Below are 21038 nucleotides of genomic sequence, written 5' to 3' on the forward strand. Positions count from 1 at the left end.
AAAAAAGATTAATTATTTTTTACTGTTTTTCTTGAATTAAGATATATTGTTTACTTAGGGTGCATCAAGTAAAAATAATAAAAAGGGCAATTACACTTAAGTTATAAAACAAGACAGCATTGGACCTCAGATAAAGGGAAAGGGATCAATTATTTGGCAGTATTTAAAACAGTCATTTTTTAGAAAAGTTCAAATCCAGTTTAAGCAAAATAAGGTTGGTGTCAGCCCAAAACATCTGCTACAACTAAAGTGTCTAAGACAAACTAGAAGTCTTCCTAACTGTGTGGCACTATATAAAGTAGTCTCTGAAAACAAACAAAGGGCAAATAATGGGTGGCTATATAGTCAGATTCAAAAGGTCTTGTGACATGATGATAAATTACAAGTTCTCAAGAGGGCATTAAAGACAATTTATTTATTTATTTGAAATGTTTTATATAGCGTTTTTGTATTATACGTAAAGAAAATTTTTAAGACCTTCCATTGCTTGAAAATAATTTATTCACTGCAATGATATTATACATATGCAACATAGTAACAAATAAACGTGACAAACCCAATAACTCTAAGTACCAAGGCAATACTATTGTGACAAAACAGTGGTTCTCTTGAGGAAATTGAAGAAAAGAAAACACAATCAAAACAGAGAAATACATCTTGCAACTTTCTTTTTGTGCCAAAGGCTGTAAGTGCAGGCATAAACATATCCAGCATTAGCAAAGGTAAGACTCGATTATAGGAAAAATAAAACCGCAGCAGAACATTTTAAAGGTAAAGTTGTTATATTTAAGTATACTGTAGCACACGTTTCAAATTACTTTTTATCATTCAAATATGGTGCCAAACGACACAGCATATGCAGGTGAAAACAATTTTTACAAGGTAATAATGTATGTACAAACAATATTCTGACGGTTGATAGAAGCCGAGACACAAAACTACACACAGTACATCTCATTGATTGTTTTTTAAAGGCCAAATTGCTCAAAATCTTGGGTAGTCGATGTTTCAGCCCCAAAAATTAACTTGAACAGGGCCATCATCAGGAAAGGGTCGAATACAATCAATCAAAAAGGCAAAGTATGACTAGTCAAGCATACCCAGAGAAAACGGGGCTAATCAACAATCAAAAGGAGAACAGTAGTCTAAAGCATGTAATGAACCAGTGGTCCAAGAAACAGGAATGAAGCCAGCTGTGGAAAAGGACGAGAGAGACTCAGAAAAGGGGGGGGGTTCTCATTTAGGGAAGGATGCACTTGACGCCACAGTTGGCAAACAGCATGGAGGCTATATCAAATTAAAAAATAAAATGTTGTACAGGAAGGATACATTACTTACCTGTAATCCTAGTTCTCTACCAGGGGTATACTCATCAAAGTCATAAGCAATGAATAGTCCAGCCTGCGTGTGGGGACCCCGGAGCATATACAAAAATACATACATATACATATTATATATAATAATGCATGTTTAACCAAATGTATAACCTAGTCCTGTGAAACATCTATATATATATATATACATACTGTACAACGCTAAAACCCCAAATCCTGGGTTTTCCCAAATGAGAGCACTCCAAACCAATACGGCGTAAAAAAAAAAATAAAAAAAAAAATATATATATATATATATATATATATATAAATAAATAAATAAATAAATGTCCAGCTAACTAACACCCCTAAAAAAAATCTTTTTTTTTAGTGAAATTCAAAGGGCTTTTAAATGCTAATTCCTAACTATATAAGGTCTGAAACCATAGGTCGTGTGCTGGTGTGTAATGTTGATATAGGTGTATAAGTATTTTTGAAAGTGTTCTATTGTTCATTGGCAGCATGTATGAGTGAATCTACAGGTAAATGATTAGATGTGTGTATACATCTAGAAATCTCTAGATTCTTGTATTGCTGTGTCAATGGATTCAAATATGATACTCTGTATTTTACAAAGAGTGATGTAAGATTTTACTAGTGTGTGAAAAGGTGTATGTGATTGTCACATGGATGATGTCATCAGTGAGGTCATCAGTGATGTCACTGACCATGTCATGAATGATGTAATATGTGACATCATCAGCAGTGGATTGCGGGTGCGCGAAATATAGTTACTACAACTAACTATATAGGAGCAATTTCAATAATTTTGTAGGAGTGAAATGTCCAGCTAACTAGAACACCCCTAAAATTTTTAGTTTTTGAGTGAATTTCAAAGGTTTTTTAAATGCTAGTTCCTAACTATATAAGGCCTGAAACCTATTGTTTTTCAGTGAATTTGCAAGGTTTTTTAAATGCTAATTCCTAAATATAGAACGCCTGAAACCTATGGTTTTTTCAGTGAATTTGCAAGGTATTTTAAATGCTATTTCTTAACTATAACGTGTGTAAAACCTATGTTTTTTTCTGTGAATTTAGATAATTTTAAAATGCTAATTTTTAACTATGTTGTGTGTGAAAGCGATTATTTTCTAGTGAATTTCCAATATTTTTAACTTGCTAATTTGTAAATCATAATTTATTTATAAATTTACTTTTCAACACACTGCCTTTGTATATTGTAATACATTGACTGTATTTGGTAATGCACAACTGGACATGTATTTTTTATGATTTAGATAAAGTTGAACAGTACTCTACATCTTCAAACAACTTGTAAACACCTCGCACCTCGCGATTTAAAAAAAAAAAAGTTTTATTTGCCCTTGTTGGTCCTTCAGGGACCCCCTGAGATAGCCTAGGGGGTCAGGTAGTCTCTACCCTGCCCCCTTTCTCTCATGCACTTTTGTTTTTGGCTCTGTTTTGCTTCGGAAACACAAAATGGCGGCTAAGGGATGCGAGTACCGTGCGCGCACCTCTCGGTTTTTTAAAATAAAAAAATGGGTTTTTTGCCCTTCAAGGGCCTTCAGGGACCCCCCAAGAAAGCGTAGGGGGTCAGGGAGTCTCTTCCCTGCCTCCTTTTCACGTTTTAGGAAAATCAGGTCAAATGTCATTCATTTGCGATGCGTGCGCGCACGTCAAGACATGGACTTGAAAACAAAGTCATGTGACTCTAAAACAACACTTTTGATTGGTTATTAGTAGTTTCTTTTCCGGAATCTTCAAAAACCCCACCCACTTTCCTTTCTAAATCTTTAACTTTTTTGGAGGAAGCACCTTTACCGCAGTGTTCCTCCTTTGAACTTTGTTTTTTGTTCGTGAATTGAAAAGATGGCAGACAGACAGCAGGATTCCTCCTCCTCTGACTCAGATGTGCAGCAATACCATCCACCTGCCAAGAAGTCAAAGGACTCTGCTATTAATATCCGGCCAACTCTTTAAGGATGTGCATCTCCGTTGCAATGCAATGAAGTACTTTGCTATGGAGAGCAAAGTCTGAATTTAAAGGAGCTGAAAATTCGCAACCTCTCATGATCCCGGCAATAATTTTTTTCATGTAATTTTTTTTTGTTCCTGTTGAGCACTTGTTTTGTTAACTGTTTTTTAGTTTGGTTAAAAAAAATATATATATATAAAATTGTTAAATAACTCCCAAAAAACTACAAAACAAATAAGACAAAAAAACAGTTCTTTTCAGAACTCACTTCAATTCTCCATGAAGAGCTATATCTCTTATACACTGTGTCATACTTTTTTTTAATGAATGAGTAGAGTATAAATGAATGACTGACATGACTGAGTGTAGGGGAGGAAGGGACTAATAGAATGAGTGTGGAAAGGGTAGTATGGTGAGTGAGGAAAGGGGAGTCAAAGAGGGACTGAAAAAAGGGACGAAGGGTAAGGGGATTGTAAGAGTAAGGGAATGGCAGTAAGGAAAGGAGAGTGAAGGAGAGGGAGTGAGAGAAGGGGAGCTGGGGAAGGAGACAAGAAAGGGGAGTTAGATTGAGAGGAAGAGGTATAGCAGGGTAAAGGGGTATGAGGATAAGAAAAGAGGGGTAAGGTAAAGTGAGAGATGGGGAGTGAGGGAGAGATGAGTGGAGTGAGGGGATGAAGGGAGTTAGGAAACTGGAGTGAAAGAAGGGGAGTAAGGATTTCAATTAGGGAAGAAGAGAGAGGGAAAGAATGAGAACAAGAGAAGGGGTGTGAAATACGTACAGGAAGAAGTGTAGTGGGGAAAGGGGAGTGACTATGAGTAAAGGATAATAACAGTTAGGGAAGGGGTATAAAGATGAGGGAAGGGGAATGAGAGAAAAGGTTAAAAATAAACACAGAGGGAAAGTGAGTGATGGAGAGAGAAGGAGTGGTAGAAACAGAGACATTAAGGAAATAAAGGGTAAAGGACACAGAGGGAGAGAGACAGAGAGTAAGGAACACTGATCTTAGACACATGAAAGTATGCCTTGCAATTCAGAAAAATATTTACTGCAGTGAAAGAGAGCCTTGCTGAGAGTACTGTTTTAGGTTTTAGGATAGAGCAGTGGTGTTCAGGGAGTTTTGGGGCTCAAGGTGGAAATGAGAATATATAATTCACATCAATACTACATGCTACAGAAACACTTGGTAAGCAATTTCTTCAGCTCTCCCAGGCCTGACTCACACCACAACTACATACTTTGCATTAATTGTAAACACATCAACTAAACAAATTATTCTGCCACCATTTTGTGAAATAAAGTCTGACTCACACTGTGATCTTAGTTGAAAAAAAAACACACTATACTGTAAGACTCTGTTTTTATCACAATCACTTGGCTACTAGCTCAACGATTACAATTAAAGAAGAATAGTTTCTCAAATAATTTTTAATTTTTAAATATACATTTATTTTTCAGAATTTTCAAAATCTAATAGCACTTCCAGCATTATTTAGTCTGGAATTTCTTCGTTCAAAATCTCCAGACATGATTCCTCGAACTCGTATATGTCCAACACTTCAATTCATGATCCATTGACTCGTCAAAAAAATCACTTATAGTATCTCCTCCGATTGCCTCTTCTTCAATGTTGCTGTCAGTAAAAGGATTATTCAAATCTTCAAGGAGACTCGCTGAAATTTCAAACGTTATTTCCAGTGTCGCCTCCATTTGCTCAATTTCCTTTTTTTAAAAAATTTGTTGTAATACCTTACAAAAAAAACTTTAATTTCTTGTTTTTATTAATAGATAATATAAAACTAGCTTTTTCACCAATTCTATTCTTTCAAATTATTATACAGAAACTTTTCTCAAGTACTTTATATGATTATATCACTTAAATTTGTTTATAAGAATTTATACTTATAAAATGACCTTACATTTGATTCAGGGTTTAGGATAGTGCAGTGCTGTTAGGGTAGTATAAAGAATCCTGGTGTCACTGATATTTCAGAGTTTACAGCAATGCAGTTGCGTTTAAGCGGTGCCCATACTATCATGCAGACACTAGGAATATAAAGCACTGCATGTCCTAAAGCCTAACTCACACCATGACTACATGTATGCCCATGTCTTCAAACACATGCACCGAGCAAGTGATTCTGTCACAATATGCCCAAATGTACACTGACTCAAGTTGTGATTCTAGACAAACACAAATATTCCTTGCAATTCACTGAAATGATTAATGTATTGAAGGTCATACAGTTGACTGTTTGCTACATGTATTAATTACACTTGATCCCTCAGTGAATAAAACTCTGTGGATCCAATAATTGTTTTTTGATTAATTCATTGAATTGTTCCTTGTCCACACTGCGACCCCTTCCTCCTAGTACTTACTGAACCCAGGTCCCAGTGACTTCATTAGGGTAACCCACTCATTTATAACCTACTTCGAGCAGACGGCTGTCTGTGAGATTTCTTTCCTTTTTTCAGTTCAATTTTTGATATCACAATATGGTAGAAAGAGAACTCTTGTCCTACTCCGAGGACTATATAGATAAACTGTTGGAGAATCCCGACAATATTTTTTTCCCTTCTGACATTCCATCAATTGACTTCTCCTTGAAGGATAAGATCTCGCGTCTCGAGCGCCTGGAGAAGAAACTGGTGCGGACACGGTGGCACGGCCACTTGCTTACAAGGTATCTAAAAGAGAATATAATCCCTGTCGGACTACAAATCAAAATTGAACCGGCTATCTTCATCGAAGTCCCTAAATTTAGAGAAGGGTTTAGCCACATCTCTAACAACTGCTCGCGCCATTGGATGGTGCTTGGCGTGGAAACGGCTGCGGAACAAGTACAACAAATTACCGCTGAAATCAAGGCATTGAAAGCCGAGATTGCTGCCGACACCACCTTCGCCAGTGCTAAGGATACACTAACCAATCTGGAAGCCACACTCAAAGACTTTGACCTAACCACTCAAACCCGTAAACTTGAAAAACTAGCCCGTGATATTCGTTTATACGATAAGAAAAAGACATACCCATACTTACAGGAGGACTATTATCGGCAAGACACTCAGGGTTGTTTCACCAATAGAGGTCGTGGAACTTATCGGGGCAGACGGAATTTTCAAACTTTTTCCGATTCTTCCTATAGCTCCGAGGGTGAACAGGACTCAGCTGGTCCAAGTTATCAATACCAATATTCGGATTATAACTATCCACCCCAACAATTTTCTCCTTTTTTAGGACAAGGTTGGGGATCTTGGCGACCCCCCCGAGGCAGGGGCAACACATGGCCCCGCGGCCAACACCAACGTGGCTCCCAGCAGAATCAAACCAACTGGGATGGAGGACGCGGCTAAGCCTCAAAACAAGTCCGGTTCCAACCCGAACAACACGGCGAGAGGGTGACTCGCAACAAGACCTACCGTTGGTAGAACCTATTGAAACCTTGAATCCTGTGGTGAACATATCTAAACAATTACTCACTGATGCTGAACTTCAAGTACTAAGTAAAGGACTATCCTATGTTCCCACGTACAAACCAGACAATTTCATTATACGAACGGAACTTTACAAATTCTTTCGTAAGATCCGATTAAAGTACTTCTTCCGCAATACTGAAACACAGTCCAAGTCATCTATCACTGGCCTACGACCCCCTTCAACTTTTGTTCCATATGCCAATAGTATGTCTAATCAGATTCTAGCATATGAAGCGGTCGTCTGGCGAGATGTCCAACGAGTCCTCCAGGAAAGAACCTTCATTAGGTATAATACCAGCAAACCTGAGAAGACAGCTCTACAGTCATTGGCAAATAACCAACAAGTCGTGATCAAGCCCGCAGACAAGGGTGGAGCCATTGTTATCCAGGATTCCTCTGCCTACAAATCTGAGATCCTACGCCAATTACAAGATGACACATGCTACCAACTGTTGAGGTCTGATCCCACCAAATCTATCGCATTGGAGATTTTGGAAATTACCCAGGAAGGTCTCGATCTAGGTTTTCTGTCTGAAAATGAATTTCTGTTACTGAACAACAAACATCCCCGCTTGGCAACATTATATACTCTGCCTAAGATTCATAAAAACATGACAAACCCTCCAGGTCGCCCAATAGTCTCTGGTTGTGGCTCCATTTTGGAACCACTGGGGAAATGTATAGACTTTTTCCTCAAACCATTGGCTGAGTCCACTCCATCGTACCTACAAGACACAATGCACACCATTAACATTGTTGAAAACATATCCTATGATCCACTGACCCAGAGACTAGCTACGTGTGATGTAGTCTCCTTATACACGTGTATCCCACAACAAGAAGCTCTTACAGTGATTGCCACATGTCTTCAGAAACGTCCTGCCCCTGTACAAGTTCCGTCTGAGTTTATTGTAGCCTAGGTCAAAATAGCGATGACTCGAAACTTCTTCTTGTTTAACAACAATTTCTACCTCCAGACTTCCGGGGTAGCCATGGGGGCTCCCTTCGCTCCTGATGTAGCCATACTTTATATGGCAGCCTTTGAAGATGATACTGTCCTCAATCAATTGAACCCATTCAGAGACCTGATTGGTCTCTGGATGAGGTATATTGATGACATATTACTAATTTGGAACGGCAATCAGGATGAATTAAGCTGTTTCTTTACCTGGCTAAATCAACAATCCCAATTTGTCAAGTTTACCATCATGTCCGACAGCAACACCATTGACTTTCTGGATGTCACGATCTACCATCAATCTGGATCACTTTGCACCAAACTATATCGCAAACCAGCTGAAAGAAATTCTCTATTGGCTTACAACAGTCATCATCCTCGAGCTCTCCGTGATAACCTGCCCTTCGGGCAGTTTCTGAGAATACGAAGGAATTGTTCGAGTAAAGACCACTATTTCTCAGAGTCAGAGGATCTTTCAAATCGTCTGCTAAGCCGGGGATACCCAAGACGCCTGATAAAGAAAGCACGCAAGCGTGCATGGTTCTATCCCCGCGAAGAATTACTATCACCCCAAGATAGAACAAATCATCAAGAGAACCGTATTGTTTGTGTCACTACCTTCAATACCAAAAGCAATAGGATCAAACGGATCATCAACCAGCACTGGCATTTGGTATCTGAAGAGATTCAACAACCTGAGACACCACTTCATGCGTTCAAGAAGGCTAAGAGCATTAAGGACCATGTGGTTTGTTCTTTCCTATCCACAGACAGCCAACCCACGATTACCTCCATGTGGAACTTACCACCATTCATTGGCCATTTTAAATGTGGCCATTGTAAAGCCTGCGACTCTGAAATTCAGACCAAGGAATTCCTACATCTCCACCTTACAGTCAAGCTCAAATCTTTTAGCAACTGCAATTCAAATAACATCATCTATGCCATCGTTTGCCCATGTCAAAAAATCTACATCGGCCAAACTCAACAGAAAGTAAAAGCACAGATTTTACAACATATGAGCAGGATCAGTTGTGATGTCCCGGGCGCACCGCTGGTGGACCACTTCAAGTTGAATTCCCATCCCCCTGAAAGTATACGGTGGCTCGTCATCGAAAAGGCAACACTGGGTCCACGAGGTGGAAATATCTCTGACATTCTTAACACCCGAGAACTGAAATGGATCTACTTCTTTAACTCAATTGAAACTGGCCTCAATGAACATGATAGTTCATTCTCCCAACTGGCCACACTTCCATGATGGGGTTTATCTCCGCTTCATTATGCTCCAATTCCCGATCTTTAACGTACATGAACCCCCCTTTTTCGACCCTCCGGGGAAAGGTCCTATTTGTAAATATGTTCCCTTTCCCAGTCAAATCCATGTGCGTTTTTACCAAATATCTCTGAGTTTCAGCAAGATGGCCTTACCCTCATGTTTGAGAGGTACGCTATAATTGCAGTAGCAAATGACATATTATCTGTAAATCAATGTGTTGATTGGCTGCGCCACGGGCTTTACCCTCATGTTAGAGAGGTACGCCCCTGAGATACTTATTGGCTGTTTTTACTATGTTCCTCTGATTCGATAATTCTAAATGTACCCTTACATTTGAGAATCCTTATCTTTCTCATGGTAATGTTTGTGACTCATGAAATGCTAACTTGTTCTGTATCACTTCCCGACTGACTTGCCCTTTTATTTCCATTAATACTAATGACGCGACTCGGTTAGTTTCTCAACCGGTAGTCTGTCTTCTTGCTCCATGGCTCACTCGACCACCATGTGACCTGTTACCATGGTTATTTCACTAACCAGGAAACGGAGCACATATCGCTTGCCCTCGTACGGAGCTCCCTGATTAAATCTAACTTAGTGAGTATGACTCTCCTCTTGTTCCGCCACCTACCTTAATCTTTTAATATGTCCCTATGCTTACTCATGGTCCCATTGTTTTGACTCATCAGACGAACATTGGATTAATTTCCTACGATGCCGTAAATCTTTCTAGCACCGAGTGAATGCTTGACGTAACGATCGGTAAGCATCATTATTTGGGATTATAACGGATAATGCCGTGATGTTCCTCGACTGCCCTCCTCTGTATAGACTTGTAATTAGTGTATGATCATTAATTTTTAGGTGCAGCTCTACTACTGACGTTGCCTTAACTAATCATTGACTACATGGAGGACCTCTAACCCTGTGGTATGTCTTCCTCCCAATTTTTAATTTATTGTGATGTCAATATGTATTAGAATAGCTTGTAATAGTTTCATTCACTATATTTCAGGCTCAACTATGAATTCTGGGACCGAACTCTAGTCAATGTTCAATCTATTCCAGGTAATTCACTTAAAACATGCCTTACATGTGAGTGGCTTTGTTGCCAACACACGTGCCAGTTTTCTGACCCAGGCGCTCGGGCCCTCCCTTCTAATCATGTGTATATCACGTACCACCGCTTCTCATGCTATGGACGTGTTTGTACCACGGTACCAATAATCTAGGAAGTGCACTGTCTTATAATCCAAATTTTAATAATTATCTAATTACTACCTAACTAGCATGTCGATTAATGCTGAATCTACCGCTGTGATAAATTTAAGAGGCTGGAATAGTACCCCTCTAACTTTAGTTTATTATACTCATTTTCAATAGGTTATCTGCCCCAATCCCTTGGTCCTGATGAAGACCCCGCAGCAAGGATAACAATTCCTGCACTGATAAGAGGGTCGAAACGTCGACTGTTGTTCCGTTGGTGGCAACCTCACACCAATATTGCGTAGATGTATTGTACCTTGTGAAGTATGCCTTTCTAAAATTATGGTCGCCATTCTTTATGGCCATTGCTGCTATATAAATTATAGCTAAAAGGTTTTTTCAAATGTTTGATTTTACTGTCACACAATCCTTCCACTCCCTTATCCTCACCACTATCACTTCCCTCCTCCCTCCCGGGGCACTGTATGACCTTCAATACAGTTGACTGTTTGCTACATGTATTAATTACACTTGATCCCTCAGTGAATAAAACTCTGTGGATCCAATAATTGTTTTTTGATTAATTCATTGAATTGTGTAAATTGTTCCTTGTCCACACTGGGACCCCTTCCTCCTAGTACCCAATAGCCGCCTGGCAACGATTGGTAGTTATCTGGACCAGAACTGAATATGCCGCACCTCTGTAGGAAGAGACTAGGGGTCTAAGGAAACAACCCCTCGTGCAGGGATGGGGCACCCTGCTTGGGCCTTTCAAGCTCTCATTAGGGATGACACGCAAGCCCGTTCTGAATGTTTGTTCCCTCACCCGCCGATAATGCTCTAATGCCGCCAAGCAATGCTCGCTGGTTAACTGCCCCTTGTTGGGATGCCGTCCCTTCCTCACCCTCTTCTGCTGCCAGCTAAGCTACCCTCATCAGCAGGTGGCTGTATGCCCATGTCCAGCATTCAGAGGTAGGTCAAGTCCTGCCGTGAGCTTGATTTCTGTGTAACCCCCCCCCCCCGTGCATCCTAGACCTCCCTCCCCGCAGCAGAGATCATTAAATCCTCACCCAGTCTACATGCCTTCTGTATGGTCTATGTTTCTACTATTCGTTTTTGTTGTTAAATTTTCTAACCAGAGAGTGACAATCACTACTGCTGATTTTCGGATGCTTGTGCACCCCAATTTCTCACTAGCGTGGAACTATTCCCCACTGGCATCACAGACTTGAGTTTATCTCACAAACCTTATATCTCATTACCACTTTTGGAAAAGTCATGTAATGACTGTAATGTCATACATGTAGTACCTCTAATCTGAATATTTGAAAATACCATAAAATTAATAATTTTTAAAAAAACACCCACCCTGGTCACTGTCTCTGTGTGGGGGGTCAGTTACTTTTTAAAATGGTCCCTCTTTCGCGAGTCCTATACCGGCTCAAAAACTATCCATACCCCATCCCACAGATGTGGTTTACCCAAATGAACGCACTTCTGAATAGCTTTCTGTGGGGTGGGGAGAGGGTAAGTCTGTGTTGCATTACGAACCTGTACACAATCGACATAATGTGGCGGTCTGGCGGCAGCCGATATATTTGCGTATTATGCTGCATCCCACCTATTAAATATTAATGAGCGTTGGTACGTGTTAGATCTGGGGGTCTCTAGTTGGCAATGGTTATCACCTTTGTCCAAATAGGGACCCTTACTTCTAAGTCACGATAAGGGGATTACACTCCTTAATAATCCCTGCTCACCCCCTTGGTAGCTTGGCACGAGCAGACAGGCTTATCTCAGATGCAGTGTGAAGCATTTGTGAATATACACAGTAATACAGTGAAAACACTACAGATGGACACAACACAGGTTTTTATAAAAAATAAGTATTCTTTATAAACACTTAAACACAAGACCACAAACAACAAAAATCCACAATACTACACTTAAGATTACTTAAAAGATGATTAAAGTCTCTTAATTCAAGTTGCTGGTAAATGCGTCAAAATTCTCAACGAAGTACCTGGATGCGTAACGCAAAGCAAACAAAAGGTTCGTAAAAGGGGAGATGCTTCGGTTCTGTGATCCGGGGGAACGATTGCGTCCTTCCTCAATGCATGCGCAGAATAGGGGACTCGTCGTGAGCCTAACCGGAGCGAAGGTGATGCGTAGAGTCTCGGCTTGTGGGCCCGTTGCGGTGCGCAAGATGGCGCCTTGATGCGATGCGACGATCCAGTTGCAATGCGAGAAGATGGCGCCCTTGATGCTGCGATGCGATGACGATGCAATGACGCCCTGGCAGCCTTGCGACGGCTCTGTACTTTGGAGCCGCGGCAGACCCTGCAACACGCTTCTCCGGCGATGCCATGGCGACTCTCTCGATGTTGTCACGCTTCTCCGGTGATGCGACAGCAGGCAGCTTCGATGAACACACGCTCCCAGGGAGATGCGGCGAAGGCTCGCTTCTCCGGTGTTGCGAGGATTTCAGCTGCGGCGGCGACACGCTTCTTCTCGATGCATCGCGCTTCCAGCTCCCAGCGGCACGCAAGTGACTCGAGTCAGAATTCCCAGCAAGGAAATTCAGGAGGGAGCTGGAGGTGAAGTCTTTTGGCCCTGAGACTTCAGCAGGAGGCAAGCACAGTTCAAGCCATTGGAGAATATTCTGTAGATGAAAGTCCTTACAAAAGTTCCTTCTCCTCTTGGCAATGAAGCAACCACTGCAGGCCATCCCAGCAAACAGCACACTGGCAGAGGGGCAGTACAACTCCTGCAGCTTCCTTGATTCTTCTCCTTGGTAGAAAGGTTTCTTGTTCAAGAAGTGATCTAATTTCTTGGGAGCAGAGTCCCAATATTTATACCCCAAAATCCTTTGTTCTCTGAAGGCAGAGAGGCCTCTGCCTAGTCCAACCCAGTTCCTGAGCACTTTGTTTACATGACTCTCTTCTTCCTTTAACTGTGCAGGGCAGAGATATCAGACGCCCCACAGGAGGTGGAGCCAGCACAGGGTAGGGAAGATACAGCTCTGGAGCACTCGGTTGACATGATTCCCACTCTTCTTTCACAGTGCAGGGCAGAGACATCCGATAAGCCACAGGGGGTGGAGCCTGCATTGTAGAGGGAAGGCCCAGCCCTATTCAGGTCCCAGGTGCACTCCTCCCTCTCATCTGGATGTAAATCTCTCTATTCACCACTAGGCTGTCCCAGCCTGTTTGCTGGAATTTCCCAGCCCTGTCACTCACAAACCCAGACAAGGATTACACAACTCAGCAGAGGCAGGCTCAAATGGTTAGGCAAGCAAATACCTACTTTCTAAAAGTGGTATTTGCAAACACAGAATATTAAAATTAACTTTACTAAAAGATGTGTTTTATTATTCTGAGTTCAGGCATACTAAATTCGAATTTCTACCATGTTCCCTGAATCAGTTAGGATTGTAGGAATGTCATAATCTTAACTGCCCATTCTGGCCTATGAGAACAGGTAGCCCTCAACAGTGAAAAACGAAAATGGCTGGAATTCACTATTAGAACATGCTACACAGATCAGAGCATGTCCTACCTTATACTTACAATGCACCCTGCCCTTGGGCCTACCATAAGGGTGTCTAATATGAAGCAAAGGGAAGGTTTAGGGACTGGCAAGGGGGTGCACTTGGCCAAGTCGACAAGGCAGTGCTAGACTGCACACAGGCCTTGCAATGGCAGGCCTGAGACACACTTTACAAGCTGCTTCTGTGGGTGGCTCAACCAGTGCTGCAAGCCCACCAGCAGCATTTGATTAACAAGCCCTGGGCACACATGGTGCACTGTACTAAGGGCTGACGGGTAAATCAAATAACCCAATCATGGAATAACCAATCAGTACATCAATTTAACACAGGGAGCACTTGCACTTTGGCACTGATTAGCAGTGGCACAGTGCCCAAAGCATAAATCCAGCAAAAACATATCAAAAACAGAGGAGGCAATCCGTCAAAATGGAAGTGAGACTCACGCCAATGATGCCAGGTCTAACAGTACGGATCTCATTCAGACCCAGCGTGCACAGTGGACAGACTTGCTATGGGCAATACCCCCCTCCGAGGGTTTTTCGACAGCTGCTCCAACCGTGAGCATCTACCCCCAGCATGTAAGACTGTCATACAACTCTGGCGCCGTATTGTGAAAAGGATGGGATGGGAGGGACGTCTGACCCAGACGACCCCTCTATGGTATGGATCATATCTTCATCCCGTAGCTGCGCTCCCAGGTTTATGGGCTTGGTATCTCATTGAATGTATGACATTACTACGGATACATTCACCACGCATGGCTTAACAATGCAGTTGTTATAACGACCGAGTTGTTACCATGTGTGCCATTACATCGCAAGTCATAACAACGACTTGCTATAGGGGGCGCGCTGGACTTAGGAATAGTATTAATTACTATTCCTACTCCAGTTTGTGCAACAGCAGGGAAGTTGTTGAATTTAAAATCCAACACATTCTCTGGTGTTGCAAGCCCCCCTACAGCAAGTTGTTACGACTTGGACTTGCGATGTAATGGCACGCATGGTAACAACGCGGTCCTTGTAACGATTGCGTTGTAAAGTTACTGCGTTGTGTTTACAGCTTTGTAAATGCTTTTTCCCCATCACATTGGGATCTCAACTTTGGGAGACCTAATGCATGGGTTGACACTCAAATCCTTCGAACAGCTGCAAATAGAATATAGACTCCACTGTACGCAATTTTATAGATATCTCCAGCTCAGAAATGCCTTAACCCCCTTGATACACTCGCTGGAGAGCTTGCCAGAATTGCACCCTCTAGAGGGACGCCTATTTTCCTGGGGCACCTGGGTGCCCACAAAACCCAGCAAATTTATCAGACTCTGATTACCTACAATCAAACGACCCTACACACCACACGAGCTGCATGAGAGGCAGATATCCCAGACATCACCGATGATGACAGGTCCGAGGCCTTAGCCAGTCCCAGGGGGCCACCATTGCCACACGATACCGCCTCACCCAATCTAAATATCTCCACAGGGCGTATATTACACACACTCCCGCTTATGGCGGATGGGCGCCATTCCGCCTCCCACCTGGTTGAGATGCAGAAAGGACCTTGCTTCATACAGTCTGGAGCTGTGAGACACTACAGCCGTTCTGGAGTAGGGTCTCTTCCTGTCTAGAGCATGTCCTATCCTGGAAACTGGCACTTAATCCTAACTATTCCTTCTACACAGTACAGAGGGGACTGGGGGGAATCATTATAAGCTACACTTATTATTTCTGGGTCTCACACTAGCTAAGCAGGACCTCGCCCAGTCCTGGAAAGGGGCATCCCCGCCACCGATAAGTAGACGGGAGAGGGCCATGGATGATTGAATGGCAGCAGAAGTAGCTGCATACTAGGCGCAGGGCTGCCCGCAAAAACACAGGAAGGTATGGTATCGATGGGCGAAATACCATGGGATTGATTTGCCATCCCCCCCCGCCATCCCAGAATTCTCCATAGTCAAATAACATCCTTTGGGCCACAACACACAACCATAAGGCAGGACACCCTGGGGCAGACGCATGCATAGCAGTTATCTTCCGCAGGGGAAATAGGGTCTAGTCTGTGACAAGTTCCTGGTTAGTCTGTATCTTCACAGGCTGCATTGTTGTTTGAATTTCTGGCTACCATTTTGTAATGTACTGTATCCAATACATATGCAATCGGTGTTGGGCGCAATGTACCACGAAAACTCCATAAATGTAGTTATCAAAAAAAAAATCTTTAAGGCTTCCGACTGCTTAAAAATGCATAATTCATAGGAATTATGTTACACAATGTGTCAAGATAGTAATGTGCAAGCAGAACACCCTTGCTGTGAAGTTCAGGTTTTACAACTACTGTCATTTGTGCAAAACAAAAAACATTAAATAATTAGACACACTTAAATGTAAACAGAAAAAATATATAATACAAGCAAAATACATACTAGCCTACCGATGTCATAACATGATATAAAGTGTATTTGTAAAGCGCATGTTCACCCAGAAGGGTATCCTGGCCCTGAATAACAGATGTTTATTGTTACCCAACCCAATGGAACTCCTTTAATCGACCGGAGGTCGAACAAAGGCCCCTGCAGTAGATGCATTAGTCCACTAAGCCACCAGACCCTGCCAGTGCCAAGATATGTGTCCACCTCTGCACCACATCGGGAAGTATGATGGGCAAAAATTGATGTACTGGAATGTGGCCCGAGTAATTACCAGTGGCTGAGACTAATTCAAAAAATCTGCCAGCACTTTAATGTCTTCTTCAGTGTAATGCCCTAAGTGTGAAGGGTATGCCCAGACATAGGCTTCATGCTCACTGTACCACAGGTCTCAACCAGCACCCTACTGACAAGGTCCAATTAGGCAGAAACTGGTCCGGGGTTGCTTGTGTTTAAGCTTTGAGGGTGCCTGGCAGATCATGACAAACCGTTCCTAATGGCCAAGGGTGATTCACATATGACTGGTTCCTATATGAGGTGGTCATAGCATCCCAAAACATGCATTAAGGGTGTTTACCATTTTAAGAATACCTACGGTACCACCAAATAAAGGATACCCTATTTGTGGTATACATGAAGGTATTTTAATTTAATAACTGGATGTCAGTATTATCCTTATTTTTATGTTACAAAGGTCCTAGCTTTTAAGATATCTAGCGGATTGATTATCACAGGCTAAAAATAAAGGCTGTGTTTTTTTCTTCAGTGTCCTGCCGGACCTAGAAGTATTTATTTCAAAAATAGTAGGAATAGGTAGAATAAAGCGAAAACAATTCGCACATGAATAACTGGGCACAAGCCTGTACCAAGTCAAAGGAAAACAATACAAAGAAAAGACAAAGAATTCACAGGCAAACAAGGAGAACAGGGTGGCTTATAATACAATGCAAGAAATTCTTGAATAAGCACAATCCCACAGTAACTGCCGAGAAAGTTAAAAATCATACAACAAGCAGTACTGTAAAACAGTCGACGAACGTTTCGATCCCTATCTCCAATAATACAGTGGGATCATCTTCAGGACTAGAAATTGACTTTGCCTGATTAGTCAAGTGAGCCACAAGCTGAGCTGGGTGGGCCAGTCGTGGTTGAGCAAGACTTCAATGTTAAACAGTACCGGTTTATGGTTGGTGCCGGAAGTCGATTCAGTGGAATCGAAATGAAGATAAGGGCCTGCCAAAACCAGGTCGGGTAGAGTGTGACCGATGGAGCCTAGTATTGAGCCTGGGCTCGATGCGGGACTTCAATTGGAAGTGATAGCCGTGACCGGGGGTCTGTTCCACATAAGGCGCTCGATAATACGGGCCTTTTCCATGCGAGTCTTAGTTTACTCGTAGAGGGGCCTCGATGGGATCCCGTCTTAGGTAGCACAGTGGCTGGATGCTAGGCGTCTGTATTCAGAAACGCCTGTAACATATCAGGCGTTTCTGAATACAGGCGCCTAGCATCCAGCCACTGTGCTACCTAAGACGGGATCCCATCGAGGCCCCTCTACGAGTAAACTAAGACTCGCATGGAAAAGGCCCGTATTATCGAGCGCCTTATGTGGAACAGACCCCCGGTCACGGCTATCACTTCCAATTGAAGTCCCGCATCGAGCCCAGGCTCAATACTAGGCTCCATCGGTCACACTCTACCCGACCTGGTTTTGGCAGGCCCTTATCTTCATTTCGATTCCACTGAATCGACTTCCGGCACCAACCATAAACCGGTACTGTTTAACATTGAAGTCTTGCTCAACCACGACTGGCCCACCCAGCTCAGCTTGTGGCTCACTTGACTAATCAGGCAAAGTCAATTTCTAGTCCTGAAGATGATCCCACTGTATTATTGGAGATAGGGATCGAAACGTTCGTCGACTGTTTTACAGTACTGCTTGTTGTATGATTTTTAACTTTCTCGGCAGTTACTGTGGGATTGTGCTTATTCAAGAATTTCTTGCATTGTATTATAAGCCACCCTGTTCTCCTTGTTTGCCTGTGAATTCTTTGTCTTTTCTTTGTATTGTTTTCCTTTGACTTGGTACAGGCTTGTGCCCAGTTATTCATGTGCGAATTGTTTTCGCTTTATTCTACCTATTCCTACTATTTTTGAAATAAATACTTCTAGGTCCGGCTGGACACTGAAGAAAAAAACACAGCCTTTATTTTTAGCCTGTGATAATCAATCCGCTAGATATCTTAAAAGCTAGGACCTTTGTAACAAAAATAAGTAGTCTAACCCATGGTCCTTGGCCATTATTTTGGGTTCCCTTGTATATTAAACCTACGTCAGTATTATCCTGACATCTATTAAATCTTAGGAAAACCCCAATACCTGTGGTTGATCCCACTCTGGTAGTATCATCATACCAGGGTGGAATGAGGTGGTCAATGATGAAGCATGCCACATTACGTAGGGGAGATCACCTCGTCCACACCATTTTTCCACCAGGGGTATGAGCTGAGGACTAGAAGCTAGAAACAGTGATCACCCATTTGGGAGTTAGATTCATAGTACCTTTTGTGCTTCCTATTGGGGAGGATAATCACAGGAAATTATGGCTCAAAGATGGTGTGGGACTTCCTTGTTACCAACCCAATCCATCCTGGTCCCCGTCCTATAGGGTATATAGTCTTTTTCCCCAAACTAGCATGGAGGAGTTGCAAGCCCCATGCAAATGAGAGAATCCCTTTGCATCGGTGTCCACGCCGTACTGCGGGTGCAGAGGCAAGGAAGTTGTCGGGAGGGGCACTGACAGTGTGCCACCTAAAAGGTCACAGCGTCCCCTAATGCCAGCTCTGAGGACAGGGGATGATGGTCCCATGGACCCCCCAGACATCCCCTTGCAGGCGGGTGCATGGAGTCACTCACTGTACCCACCTGCAAGGGGATCTCTAATCCCCCTTAAAAGATCAGGCCGGTTGCCACCTGCACTGCGAAACATGGAGCAGCTTCAAAGCAACTGCTCTATTTTTCACAGAAACGCACTGCCCTCAGGGCAGCGCGGGTTCCTGACTGACCTGGGGGCAGCACATTTATCCTAATACGGCACATTTTCCTTTTTTGGGCCGGGCGCACCATTTAAAAGGTGCGCCTGGTGCAAACAAGGAAAATGTGCCATATGTATGATACAGCCCAAAATGATCAGACATCATAAAAAAGAAGGAGTCTGAGTAAAGTAAAGAGATAGGTAGATCTTCAAGGAAGTATGGAACTGCTACAAATGTGTCTGGTGTTATTTTTACAGAATTTTTTTTATGTCTTCTATTTATTTATTTATTGTAGGAAGGGGGAGTCTCTAGTTGGCGCAGTGCAACACTAGCGACAAGCAGGGACTCTCCTCTTCCTCGTCAGGGCTGAGGGTTACCTTCCAGATCACCTCTGCTTACCCTCTAGGTAGTGTGGCTTAAGCAGTCGCAGGCTAATCTTTGGGGCATATAGGTTAAACACTTGCAATAGTACACCTTTACAACCAACCCACCACACAACGAGACCAGGCTGTATTCTGTAAAAATATATATCTTTATATAGATTTTAAGCAGGCTTGTGAATACAGTCAACGTACTTTATGATAACGGTTGCAAGTTACTCAGTTCAGGTTACCACAGTTCTTATAGCAGGTCTCTTTGGGCCCGTAGGCCGGTGTTAACCAAAGTTCTTGTGGAGCCAGCGGCTTCCAGGGGGGGATCTGTCCCACGTCGCGTTGCCTTCCCGGGGTCGCTGATCGTTGCGGCTCTTCAGCCGGGCAGGTCACTGGTCATCCGGGGCAGCGGTGTTCTGTGGCGGCAGGGTCCTCTCCTCGTCGTCCGCTCCGACCCTGGCGGCGGCGGCTGTGCGGCGGTGGCAAGTGGCAGTACGGTCCCCAAGTGCAGGACGTACCCAGCCAAGTGCCGGTGCAGCTGTGTGCTCACAGCTGGGCTGTCGGGCAGGTTACCAACTTTGCGGATGCTCACAGGGCAACTGTTCGTCTTTGCAGGTGAGTGACTGCTCGTTATGCAGTCACCTCGAGAGCTCGGACCGGATGGGTCCTCCTTCGCTTTGCTCTCGGGCTCCCGGTGCAGGTGCGGTCACGGTGTTCGGGCCAGCAGCGGCTGGTCCTTGCTTTGCTCTCGCTGTTGCTTTGGGCCCCGGTCACGGTGGTCAGGTGGATGTTGTTGCCTTGGAGGAGATTCCTCCGTCGGTGCCGCGGCGATGGTCAGCACCCGCAGTCGCTTTCCTTCAGGGGGTAGCGTCCACTGGTCCTGGGACGCTGGTCAGGGGGCAAGTTCACAGCAAGCCCTTGGAGATCCCTTTAGCAGAGTTTGGCACAAAGTAAAGCAAAAGTCTTCTCGTAGTCTTTTCTTCTTTCTCTCCTTCAGCAGCAAGGCACCAGACACAGGCAAGAGTCAGCACCCTTCCTCGTCTCTCACAGTCCTTCTCGTAGGGCAGAGTCCTTCTGTGGCCCAAACAGGATCTAATTTTCAAGGAGCAGGGCTCCTTCTTTTATAGGCCAATTCTTTTGTTCTCGCAGGCCAGGGGGGCCTTTGCATAGCCACTCTCAGTCCTTGAGTACCCCGGCGGGTGTACTCCGGCTTCTGCTTCCAGTGTGAGGGGCAGGCGCATCAGACGCCCCACAGGGGGTGGAGCCAGCATTGTGCGGACAGGGGCGGCCAGAGTACCTTGTTGATGGGGGCTTCGCCCTTCCTGGGCCAGGTGCCGGCAGAGTCATCCGCCGCTCCCCAGGAGGGTGGAGCCAGCATTGTGGTGGCCGAGCACAGCTACAGTTCGAGTCAAGAGGCACTCCTACCT

The 21038-nt window shown here is 43.5% G+C and overlaps 1 protein-coding gene across 2 annotated transcripts in view; it reads right to left on the reverse strand.

Annotated features, from left to right (window-relative positions):
- Positions 1-21038, reverse strand: part of VPS37A (VPS37A subunit of ESCRT-I) — a 391970-nt gene that overhangs the window by 347023 nt on the left and 23909 nt on the right. The window lies entirely within an intron of this gene.

This window comes from Lissotriton vulgaris, chromosome 3_1 (assembly GCF_964263255.1).
Source record: "Lissotriton vulgaris chromosome 3_1, aLisVul1.2, whole genome shotgun sequence".
Lineage (NCBI taxonomy): Eukaryota > Metazoa > Chordata > Amphibia > Caudata > Salamandridae > Lissotriton > Lissotriton vulgaris.